Source organism: Ylistrum balloti, unplaced genomic scaffold, assembly GCF_031769215.1.
Source record: "Ylistrum balloti isolate Yb309-2 unplaced genomic scaffold, AGI_CSIRO_Ybal_v1 Utg370516, whole genome shotgun sequence".
NCBI lineage: Eukaryota > Metazoa > Mollusca > Bivalvia > Pectinida > Pectinidae > Ylistrum > Ylistrum balloti.
Window position 1 is genome coordinate 330,261 of NW_026782331.1, and position 13,793 is coordinate 344,053.

The following is a 13,793-nucleotide window of genomic DNA, read 5'->3' on the forward strand; positions in this document are numbered from 1 at the left end:
AAAAGCTATTTGAAGGAGTTGACTTTAAGACTTCCTGTTCTAAAAGTAGTTTGACCACTCAAGAATATCTGACTACCACACACAAATTAAAATTGCCTTTTCTACAATCAAGTTGTTACTTTTTCTGTCTAATTTCAGAAGGCTGTACGTATGTATCCTGTTTCCATACATAAATAAATATCTTTTTCAAAGGTTATTGGTTGTGAAATATTGAATGATTATTGTGATGTAAGAGAATAATATGTGAGTATTTGACAGTTGGTTGATTTTCTTTGCTACAAAATCTCTATAGCTGCTAAACAAAACTGGTTCTCGTTTGCTGCCACTGTGTTATTGGATGTTGCGGACATTACAACCTGTCAAATTGTATTGATTCACGCCCCAACATACAACAAGTGGAGATCAATACCGCTGTTTACATTATATTCTGTCAATATTTTGTACATACAGAGGTTAAAATGAATAAATATAAAGGCATTAACGGCCGAATCGAAGAGAAATAAAGAATTACATTGAGTGGCAGCCTCAGTTCTAATTGAGGTAATCACATGTATTAGTCATTCTTCTCATTTGTAACGATACATCATACCTAACACACAACACCAGGAAATCATTTAACAGACATACATTTTGATATATGACTTCAATATATGCATATTTTTACACAAAAGACCATTGATTTATCAAAAAAAGTTCCAGTATGAACAGATTTCAGAATAACACCAGATTTGGATACAAATAAATTCTCATGTATACATGATTCTACATTTTACTAAATTCACTTCAAAACTCATTTCAGTCATATATCAATTAAATGAAAATGGATTTGACTTTTGGCAGGCATAAAATTGTTGTGACCTTGAATTTGAGAGGGCAAAGCATCATTTTGACCTCTTGACTGGACTGTACTGGACTGGATTGACTTCGCTGTTTTTGAGAATGGTTTGTCATTCGGAGTAAATAAAATTAATTTGACCTTTGAAGAGCTGGGAATTGGACTCTGCAGAACTCTATGGTGTACAGGACTGGTTTGACCTCTGGACTGTCTAAGTTCGGTTTGACCTCCAGAATGTGCAGCATTTAACACTGATAATAACCAGTAATTGGGCGGAAAATGGGGAACCACTATTATGCCAAACTTGTCTGAACTTCCACCTTCTCTGACAAATGTCAAACTTAAAATAGGATATATGATGATAGTCAGGCTACCAAAAATCAATCTCACTTTCCTTCCTGACATCCTACAACCACGTACATTATCTTGATGAACTCCAATGTGTATTTATAAACTGTACTTCATTGACAAATGACCTCTGCAATCCACTATTTGTTGACTTATCTATGACCTTTGACTTTAATGACCTATACATCTCTAATGTCATGACCTACAGTCACTATGTATGTAATATCCCAGTTCCTCTGTATGCTATGTTTATCATTCCATGAACAGTAAAGATCATTATTTACCCCAGTATATGAGAATAACAAAAGACTGGGAATACAAGAATTTCTGTATCTAAGTAATATTAAAACCAGGCTGTCATCTCGTCTCAAAACTACCTACATCATTATAAATCCTGAAGCACATTACATTATACTAACAATACTCTACATTGTGAGTGAGAAGGTGACAGTATAGCTAAGTATGTTAAGGAAGAGAATGTTTATTCCCACGTATTTATTGATTCATTATGGAAATTTCCTATATATATGAACATGTATATAAAATTATTGGCTGTATGTAAGGCACGTAAATACACTCAAAGTCTAGGCTGACGCTCGAAGTCTAGGCTGACGCTCGCAGTCTAGGCTGACAATCGAAGTCTAGGGGCTGACACTCGAAGTCTAGGCTGACACTCTAAGTCTAGGGGCTGATACTCAAAGTCTAGGCTGACACTCGAAGTCTAGGCTGACACTCGAAGTCTAGGCTGATATTACATGTACAAAAGATTTTTTAAAACCAGCCTTTTTGCATTCATATTCTGATGAAAATCACAATAGTGGTTCCTGTATTCAAAACAAACATAACTGTAATGGTTACCATTACCATTCCATGATAATATGCTTATTATTAATAATGTGCTAACAACAGTACAAAAGTAAATGCAGTTCATGAAATCATAAATGTCATTTGACAGTTTGAACACTAACTTTATATAAATTCACTTTGCTCTTTGTGACAGTGAATTATTTCAACATGGTAATGAGTGACTGTTAGTAGGTTCTCATATTCAAGATGCAAGTTTGAAACTTACAAATTCAATAGAAACCTTCTGGAATTTCTTGATTTGAAAGACATTGAATAGAATTTATGTTAACAATGAATGCCAATTGAACGCAAAAGTTATTGCAATAGATTAAAACTGTCAAGCTTGATATATAAAGCACAGATTTTGTAACTACAGTAGTTAGTTAACAGCTATAATTCATAACAATTACCGAGACGTCTTGACTAAGTTCACGACCTACATGCAAATTGCTATTTAACGGATTTTTAATCAATATGAAAAAAGAATTCTATGCAGATCCATTTAAAATATCAATTCTGAAGAATTTACACATAAATATGATATGTCCAATAGTATGGTCAGAATACAATTTTTGCCAATGCCAGCTGGCACAGATTTCTGTCCCAGCATAATGATTAGGGCCAGCTCTGTACACTGGGGAGCAAGGTAACATGAAATTAGCATACCTACATATACTGAAATATAACACGTACCGTAAATACCCTTAGATAATCAACAATATCCTGCAATAAACTTTGCATGTCTTAATATCGAAAAAAAATAACATGATCCATCATCTGTAAACAGGAACGACATAAATATTTTTCAGTTCTGATGTACCCAAAATATTCCAGTAATTCTGTGAATTGAACCAACAGATTTTAGAGCTAATTACTATCACCGAGTGCTGCCAAATGATCCACATCAAATGTGTGGTACATTTACTACCTAATGCTGTGCTTGATGCTCATCATGATCAGTAGAGCTGTGTTTGAATGGCAATATATATATCTCCTATATCTTATCAGGAGCAGACATATCATAACAAACTATACCAATCATGTGCGGACAGATACACTGGTATAGACTCATCAAAACCTTCAGTCTACATTCCTCTGGGCTGCAACCATGGAACTCCCAATGAAGCATTCCAAATTTTAGAACTCCAATTCTTATTCAAGGAATTCAAACTGAAACTCAAATCAAGATATTCGGAAGCATCATTGAACTTCTCCAGTATTGCTGGGAGCAGACAGACATGATCCATTAAAAAAAAAATACCGATACTCCGATAATACAAAAAATCGGTTATTTACACTGAAACTCAGTGTATACAGGAGTTTCAGTGAACTGTGGTCTTGCTGGGCTTAGCTGATAAAGTAATGGTTATCCCTACATAGAACAAGTCAAGACATACAAATAGATCTTTAAGTGCAGAATCTCAATTTGTCAGGACTGCCTTTTAGAAAACAAACCAATTCAGCTGATGATAATGGATGTTACCTGTAATAACATGGGGTGTGGTACCCTTAAGTTGGCTCAGTATCATCTGCAAGCCATCCATTGTTAACCTACCATATTCATTCCAGAGTTAACCCATGGACAAATATATTGCCTCTATGAGGGAAAGAGAGGTTATTAAAGGGCTATGACATCAACAATAGCTGACATTTCCAGTGAAAGATTGTAAAGATGACACACAGGTGAATAATAGCACATAGTTTTAAACAGCACCAAGTAATGAAAAGGATTCAGTGATGCTAAAGGCCTAAATTTTAAAGCCAAGGAAGAGACTAAGGAAAATTCAAAGTATTCAAAAGAAAAGTCAAAATCTTTATAGGGAGGTGTCCCAGCCCCTTAATTCAACAAATTTCAAAATTTTCATATTATTTGATAATTTTAGAACAATGTTAAGTACATGTGTATATAACCAACAGGTACTGGGTTATTTCTAAAGGTACTCATAGTCTACTTGAACAGTTTCAGAATCCTTGTGTTTAGAAAGTGATGCGTAACTTTGGAATTTTTTAACATATATATTTTTTATTATCCATATGCCAGTTTCAAAGAGCCTTTGATAAAGGATGTTTTATATGTGTAAATAGGGAGATTGCAATGATATCTATACAGAAACTCACATTATTTTTTCCCTAGAGACAACAGAAAATCACAGTGTGACTATCCATACATAGAAACCATAGGCATTATATCTCAACTGGTGTAAAATGACAGGAGAGTCAAGTTAACATGAGACTGGGTCGAATGATGACTCAAATCAACTAATTCATATATACAAGTACAATATATTTACTTACAGAGGGACAGAACACAGTGGAACAAATAAACATCCTTAATTTCAATTTTCATTTTTTGCATTTGCCTGTTGGAATCTGATGCCAGTACTCTTTGGTACCAATATTCATTCAAAAATGGTGTTACCTATAAAAATTAATCAATGTTTTCGGTTCTATGTCCTCATTGTGAGTTTTGTTAAGTCTGAAGATGATCTCCAGATTCCCCTGTATGACATCTAATAGACAAGGGATCAGGTTACTTTTCACTTCCTTTCACATCTATTGTTAATATACAATTATACAATTACTGTGCCGTAATGTCATTACCAGATCAATATATAGCCAGACGTTTCTGTATGGTATTGGAGTTCTCAACCTTGTCTGGAACAGAGAATCTCAGGGAAGACCTCTCTGGGTACCAAAACCAACCTCCATAGTTATAGTGTCTTATACCCACGGAATAGAACATCTCTTTATAAATTCACCTATTTAATAGCTACAATAAAAATATATCCCTTAACCATCTGCATTCAAAATATATCCATTTAACATCTAACTTGACATGAAATGCTTTTTCTATTTGGCACTGCAATCAAAGCCAATGCACAGCAACAAAAATCTCCAGTTAAATGCTTAAAATGCTAGAAAATGGTGAAAGTATACCACATTTATATCAATAAATAACTGAATGTTTCAGATTATATTAAGTTTATTTTTACATTAGTCTGCACAGTAAAATCAACAGTATCTGGTATATTTATCTACCTTTTATATAGGTAAATTGCATAATTAATACAATGAGAAATAACACTATATGTATCTAGGCATTATCACCAAATGTAACCTGTGTATCTTTTGAAAGTGTCAGCAAGGCATTAATGAATTCCAATAGACCATGAAGATTTCTAGTTTTATTGCTACACACCTAGAAAAGGGTGGAAACACTAATTACCTACACTAATTAGTGATAAAGAGAGCCCCCAGTGTGATCTTTAATGAAAGTAATCTAGAAACTTACTGCAGTGAATGGATCTACAGGGAAAGGAGAATGACCCTTGGGTCACTGCGGATATCATGTATCACACTGATGTGTTGATAGCAATTTTGGTTTGTTTGCTAGGTTTACCATCCATTGTCCAGCCAGGGTCATTTTAAGGCAGGGTCTTTTTGTTTTAGCTGGTGACTACCCCAATGAACAATATATGGGAGGCCCATTTCTGCACCATATTTTTGTAAAGAGCATTTTTCTCTTATTTGCTTTTTCTGCATAGAGATGTTTACAATAAACAACATATTAAAAGACACAACTTTCACTCACACTACCTCACATCCTGGGAAGAATAGATTTTTCCTGTGAATGAACAAGTAGTACTACAGGTCTGTTACATAATATATAATGTGGAAAATATTTTTGTATACAGTTGATAATTCCAAATTCTTTTAATGATCATTATTTCATTGAACATTTCAACATTACTTCATTGAAACATATTCGAATGGACTAGGCAATAGATCTCACAACTGACTATGGCCTTGCTACAAGTACAAATAAATGCGAACTGTGTTTAATAATTACTGATTGAGATGAGCCAGAGTTGTACATCACACCAGCTAAGATGGGTGGTGCTGTCTATAGAGTTTGAAACAACTGCATGCAGGTTTGAAGGCATTCATTCTAACACCTAAATAGAGTCTTAAACTAATTATATATAGCTAATTAAGAACTGCTCCATGTTGAATCTGTACCAGAAGTACAAAAAATATTAGTCTGTACTTGATTTAAAAGCTGTAAAGAACACAACTGGGATGAAAATAAACATTTTTTCTTAAAAATGGTTTTTGCTAGCTAGGATTTGAATTTTTAATACTGATTATATAGTTCATTTCTTGAATTTGTTTTGATTTGTGTATGTATGTATGTACATATATATGTATGTATGTAGTATGTATGTGTGTATGTGCATGCGTGCGTGCGTGCGTGCGTGTGTGTGTGTGTGTGTGTATGTATGTATGTAGTATGCATGTGTGTATGTGCATGCATGCGTGCGTGCGTGCATGTGTGCATGTGTATGTATGTGTGTGTGTGTGTGTGTGTGTGTGCGTGTGTGCGTGCGTGCGTGCGCGTGCGTGCGTGCATGTGTGCATATATGTATGTATTGTAAAATATACAAACCTCCAAAAGCATATACCAATGCCTCCACACCCTCATCATCACCCACCACACCTGAATAGTTGTAATACAGCTTTTCCTAATCACCATGACATGACACTTGACCTCTAAGTAAAGAGTGATAAGGACAAAAAGATATCTACAAAGATTGAATGTTTTTTGTGTCTGTGTATAAGTCAGTCAAAGACCAATTTACTTATACTATTGACAAAGTGGTCTTCTTACATGTATAATATGGTATGAATCATATGCAAGTGAGAGGTGATTTGTAAGTTTGGTGATGGGGGTGTATTATGGAATCTAGGCTAAGAAGACCCCATGTGTTGATGATGACCATAACAAAAGGTCAAGAATCCAGTGCTATCTGGTCCACACTGATGAGGGAAGGTCAAGAATTCAGTGCTATCAGCTGCTAGATGATCAAATTTCAGAAGACTACACCCTCTAATGATAAGGAGGATGGTACCAACAGAGATCACGAGATCAGTAAAGCAATACACACAAATTTCTACTGACCACTTTTCTAGGGAAAATACATTCGTTTCTCAATTCCGGTAATTTCACCCCTCAACCACTCCTCCTCCCCTAATAATGGACATCTTACTCATGTTGAAAATTTGGAAGTATTTATCTTCTGGAAAATTGACCAATAGTTTACATGTCTATTTATTACAGCACTACAATTTGAATTGCACAGATCCCATAACCTTTATATTGTGGTCTGTGCAATAGAAATTGCAGCTTTATTATCCAGACATGTACCAACTTCCAAAAGTTTTTCCTTGCCCTTGCACATTAAAGCTGGTCTACCGTTTTGTTAGGATCTAGCTAAGACAAAATATCTTTTCTTTGTAAATAGGGTCTATGTACCATACAATTATGTAGAATTGGTTGTGAAAAGTTTTCAATTTGAATCATTGTATATGCATGTCCATGCTACATGGGCAAAAAAAAATGTCTGCTGTGTTTATCTGAAATTACTAACATAACTCATGCATATAAGTAAATTTGAATCTGTTTTCTCTGCACAAATAGAAACAATTATCTAAGGCTCCTGTATAAACAATTTCCAAGGTTTTAAATGGCAATGGACAAAGATTTTCAGACAACAAATAAATCTTTGACATATTAATTACATATTTACAAATGTGTTTTATGATTATATTTGATTGGTTTTGCATCATACATTCCTCCTTCGATTGATGCCAGGTGCCACACAACAGTGACATATATTTTTTGTAATTTTTAAAAACGATTTTGATTATATTCAATGTGTGTTTTTATCAGATGTATAAATTTCTTGTAGCCCTCTCTTCTGCTAATTTACTTGACTACACGGACATAATCAATTCATCTTTGCCAGTAAATCAATATCTGATCCAATAAATGATATTCAAGAAAATTTATAACTATCAAAAAATATAAATGTGTTTTTCATTGTCAAATATTTGATTGGTAAACAACATCAACAGTTGATCAACATCAAAATATGATGAATTAAAACCAGTTATTGTAATATCTATATATATGTTTACACAAATTAGTTGTTTTTCTTACAAAAGACAAACAAGTTGAAAATTAAAAAAAAAAATCCTTATCAACTTATCAATGGATTGCCACAATGATTTCACACACTATGAGTATAGAGTTTGGCTTATATCGACTGATTCAATCAAGAAATTGATGTTTATGTCAAAACAAGACCGATAACATCCTTGGTTATATATAAAATAAGACATTCCAATGATCCTTTACAATCTTATTCAAGGTCATTCTACTCCACAGTCTCATAAACTGATTGGAACTTTTCCTAAAATGCGATACATGATCCTGACCTAGAAAAGCCATTTGCCTAATCATTAAATGAAGCATTTAATATGATTATTTCAGTAAAAGTCCTTGACTTCACCAATTGTTATAAAGAAAATTAATTGAAAGCTAGCTAACTCACATTGAACAGTGATAATCAGGAGTTAATCTAAAATGTGGGGATTGCCGCGGTGCTACCCATTGTGGAAAAAGGGGAGTAACGTTTCTCGTCTAATTAGAGTAATGGAGAAATTTTGGACAGCTTTCTTGGTCAGAATTCAAATGATGAAAAAATGTGTTTAAAGTAATCCCTGCATAATCAACATACAAAATTAGATAATTCCATACAGTTTAATGATAAAAGATTATTTTTTCAGTCTTTCCTAGTGGTGTGTCTTTAAATAAATGTGCTTCCTGTGTCAATTACTACTGTCCAGCACCGTTATTAGGTCCTACATGGTATATACCTCCCCTGGTACAGGAATGTAGCTGTACTACCTGAGGTAGAAGTCTGGTGGTGTATATACCTTTACCAAACTACTAGATGTTTCCCACATGATATTCCATCTCTACATCATCTAAATATAACACCAGGCCAGACTAGGCCTCATATATTGTTTTCAGTCAACAATCTTCACATATCACACAGAAGACAATGAACATAATCGGGTATCATTATACCTGAGCTCAGAGTTTCCCCAAATCTGATTTTTTTTCCTTTGCCATTCTACAATGATATGATCCCAACATAATTGTATCACATATGTTATGATAAACAAACCAGAAACACACAAATTATATCAAAACATGATACAGTTTACCAAGCTAGCCTTGCTCCTTCCATATCAACTTCTCTTCAAATTCTGCACATGCCCTACCAAATAAACTTTGCAGTGAAGACCAACTGATCACAATATTTTCCAATTATTATCATATTCCATTACAACCCCCCACCCCACCCACCAAAAAAAATACTACCAAAACCTTCCATTTGGATTTCATTTCTTAACTTTTTACAGAGATTATCATAACTGGAGTTAAGAAGTGATTCAGTTGATTCCTAAATAAGCATGTTCAGATTATTTAGGAAACAGAGAAGGAGGATTTCACTCACTACAACAGTACCTTGCAATTGTGAATGCAAATAAAAAAAGACACTCTCAATAATCCTAGATTTCCCCATAAATAATCCTAGATTTCCCCGTAAATAATCCTAGATTGCCCCATAAATAATCCCAGATTTCCCTGTAAATAATCTTAGATTGCCCCATAAATAATCCCAGATTTCCCCATAAATAATCCTAAATTTCCCCAGAAATAATCCCAGATTTCCCCGTAAATAATCCTAGATTCCTTGAATGGTGACAAAGTAAACTGTTCTGAGAATGGAATGTGATAACATGTTTGGACTGAGAAATGTTGTTACATCAAAGATTATTATTATCAATGAATTTTTCAGGCTTAAACAAGGTGTACTGGTAATGTTGTGAGGTATTTTCATATTAAGTGTGTTTGGCCTGAATGTGGTGTGTTGATAATGTTGAGCGTATAACCTATTCATAAGTAATGCTTGGCCTAAATGAGGTGTGTTGATAATGTTGAGCACATAACCAATTTCTGAGTTTGTTTGGCCTGAACAACATGTGTTGGTACTTATCTTACAATGTGTATAGACAAAAACATTGCCTAATTGTTGACAGTTTTGGGTCAAAACCTGCAGAACAATGCTACAAATATACAGATAAAATAAAAGATTATTATGAAAACCAGTTTGTTGAATGACATAATATGACATTCACCAAGATTCAATACCATAATTAGCCTTCAGCCAGTTAAGATACGATATATATCATATATTTGTATTTATCTTGTTTACCACACCAGAGGACTTACTGGTAAGGTAATTAAGCACTTGAAGGAGAGTAACAAATTAATCATATGTAACAGAGGTAATTATATATTTCAATGACTACACTACCATTCACTACCATTGGATCTCTGGTTTACTAGTCTTTCGCTCAACTGATCAAGCTTAATAGAAGATCTCTCTAGCTGAGTGGTATATAGTGGCTAATATTTACCAGGGTTACCTTCTCTGGGATCCCCCTTCAATAAAGAACTTGTCCTCACGTTTCCAAGGGTTACATTTTCACTTGTGGGGCATCATTGGGGCATTGCTAAGTATTTTTGTTGAGTCTCTACATATGAGCACCAAAGTAACAGTAGGTACTAGTTATTACAATGTTTCATGTAGGATTCATACCCAGAACCACTGGTTTATAAGTCTTACACTCAACTGTTCGAGTCCAAAAGAAAATTTTTCTTACTAATATACTATGATTTGTATTTACCAGAGTTACATATATGTCATCAATTACATAATGTAGTGAAACAAATATATACAGAGGAAATCTAATTCTGCAAACCTTTCAGTAATGTTCACTATTTTTGACGTCCTTATTGATAAAGAAACACAAACGATGAAGGGAGACAACTCGTAACAAAGGATTCCAAGCAGAAATCTCCAATTGTATAAAAATATATGTGCAATGAAATTCATTGGAAAAAAAGGCACTCATACCCTTTCTGGGTCTTAAAATTAGTCATCTTCAACACAATTTCTGTAAAGAAGAGGAACACAAAGATTCAAAAGTTACTATAGGTAGCACAGCATCAACTTAGTTTTGTGAAGAGTGTGATATTGTATGGATGACTATATGGCCCATATGTCCTGGACATGATCTTATTGACAAACCCTTCATGACATGAGTATTGGATGGCAAGTATTCATTTATATGCAAAAACATGACTGTTGAAAGAGCTGACCAAAAACAATCAGAACACATCATATTGTCTACAAGTTTGATAAACTTGAAAACGGTCTGTTGATAATGGATTGTATAATTAATGGCTGCAAAGACCGAATTGCATATCTGAGTTGCATAGGGATTAATATTTCCTTATACGGATGGTAGAGTAAATAAGTCCCGCGCAAGTAAATTGAAAATCCACACTCATTATTATATAATGACCCAGCGCCCCAATTACCAGCTGGTTATGCATTACAATTTCTAGATATTACATCATTAATATTATATATTCATTACACTGATCATCTCCCTAATCCCGACACCAACAGGTCCATCTTAAAATACCAAATAACCTTCTTCATTTAGTAGAAGTACACAACATTCCTGTTTGCCTAAGAGCTTATATATATATATATGGAGGCAAATCTTCAGACAGACCAACATTCTATGGAAATTCTGGACACATGATTGGATCAACATTTACCTTGTGTGTATGAAATACCTTTCAGTAATCTTTAGACAATGGGTGGCCTTCAATATCAAAGCATGCTCAACTATTTCAAAATAACCTTATTGTCAAATTAAAAAAAAATCTTCATAAATTTTTAGTTGTACAGTTTTGGAAACTATCCAATTTTTTCATAATAAAGTCAAAATGTGATATGAAAAATATGCTAACGTAAAGTACATTGTACAAAATATTTATCCCCAAAACTAACAATGCTTTTTAACAATAATATCCCGGTCCCTACCACTTTTAGATCATAAGCCGACGCGTACGTTAAAATCTCCACATTCATTGCCACTTTGGTCTTGCCAAAGATTTACTTTCAAATTAATTACACTGTATTATGTGTATACAATTCTTTTCAAAGTATTATGGGCTAGAATATTTATATTATGTATTTAAGAAAGTCTGTTGTTTCCATTGTGTGTACATTGAGAGTCCTATCCAGAATACTGTAACTCTATTGAGATGTTTACTATGCTTTACAAACTTGAAAACTCATTGTTAAAAAAATACAATGTCATTTAAATTTACTATGGCACTGGAATTGAACAGAAATATTTTGTACACAATATTAATATGAGAATACCTCTAGACAAATGTGTTCATCAATATGAGTCTGGGTTTCAAAGCCATTGATAACTCAACATTCTACACCTTTTACATGTATGTACGGTTGTGTCAGTCGATATATATTGAGTTTTTTTAAATATAGTTCTGGAAGGTTATGTTTTCAAGAATTTCAATATATGCGAGAATCAATTTTGAATGTTTGTAAGGTTATGCTGTACACAAGCCCCGTAATTGTTGTAATAAGTATAGGTATTGAGGTATGGAATTGAACTTCACCTGTAAGATATTAAAAAGTCTGCTTTTATTTTAATTTTCTCCTTGCTTTTTAGCATGGACCTATCCAGTAAAATACAGTAAAATACGATGAGGTATTGTAAAAGCAAAAATGAAAACTCTTATACAGAAATCGATAAAAAAAATATATATATGTATATATATATATATATACTATATTTATTTTTTGTTAATGATAAATATAACCATTACTTGTAGCTTGGATCTTTTGATTTTATTCTTAATACCCTCTGCACTGAGCTTGTCTACTACGGTAAAACTATGTTTCAATACTTTACACACAACAGGTGCCCCTTGCACAAGAAAGATGTGTGTAATCTCTTCAACTAACTGCACTTGCTATACAGTTTGTATACTCCACAAGAAAACTTGTTGCAGGGTATTTCTTTCAAAACTTCAAAAACATTTGAACACCAAACAGTCAGAAATAAAATGGTTGAAAATGGATTTGATGCAGCAACAGAAAAATATGATGTTTTATGTATGAACAATAACTAATCAAGCCACGTAAAAATGACATTTGAAATTTAACTGAGGAAAATTTGAATGAAAAAACTTATTAGATGAATCAAGGTACCAGCACAAACAGGAAACTAAAAAATAATACAAAACTTGTTTCTGTGATTAAATACCAAATTATAATTATCAGTTTTCCACTTACAGGTAGAATATCAAAATTTAGTTCTGTTGCGTCAATCTAGAACCTGACTAACACATAATCAGTATTGTAAGCACATGAACAGATGGTTTTTAATGCCTCATATCCATATCTCAGCTGACATTGTCGATTACAAATGTACTCCAAGGTTTCTGGTTTTCCACCACTATAGTTGATGAAATCATCTTTAGATACTAGATAAATGAATAATGAGGTATGAATTAAATCCGATCGAACTCTAGATTTGAATTACAAAGGCATCACAAAGATTCCCGATCTGAATTACAAAGGCAAAATAAGACATGATTTAAAAACCTTTTTGACTTGGTTTCAAAAACAGTATATCATGTGCATACAAGTGTGAAGGGTATCACACAACTAGTAGGTATGATAAAAGTATACTCACCCCTTTGATGGAGAGATAAAGCTGTTGATCTTTAGGTGCGAAGATCTCGTTCATATATCGTTGTCATCACTGTATTGTTGTTCTTCTCCGTACTTCCATGTTCTATCTTAACCTTTGCAGCAAACGGCAGTTTTAACTTTGTATTTAAAATATATTGTTCTTATGATTCACTAACAGACTGACTGATTCTTTGAAGGTTAAAAAAAATGTGGGAAAAAAGTCTTAAAACATATTATGTCTGTAACTCAGACATACGATTATC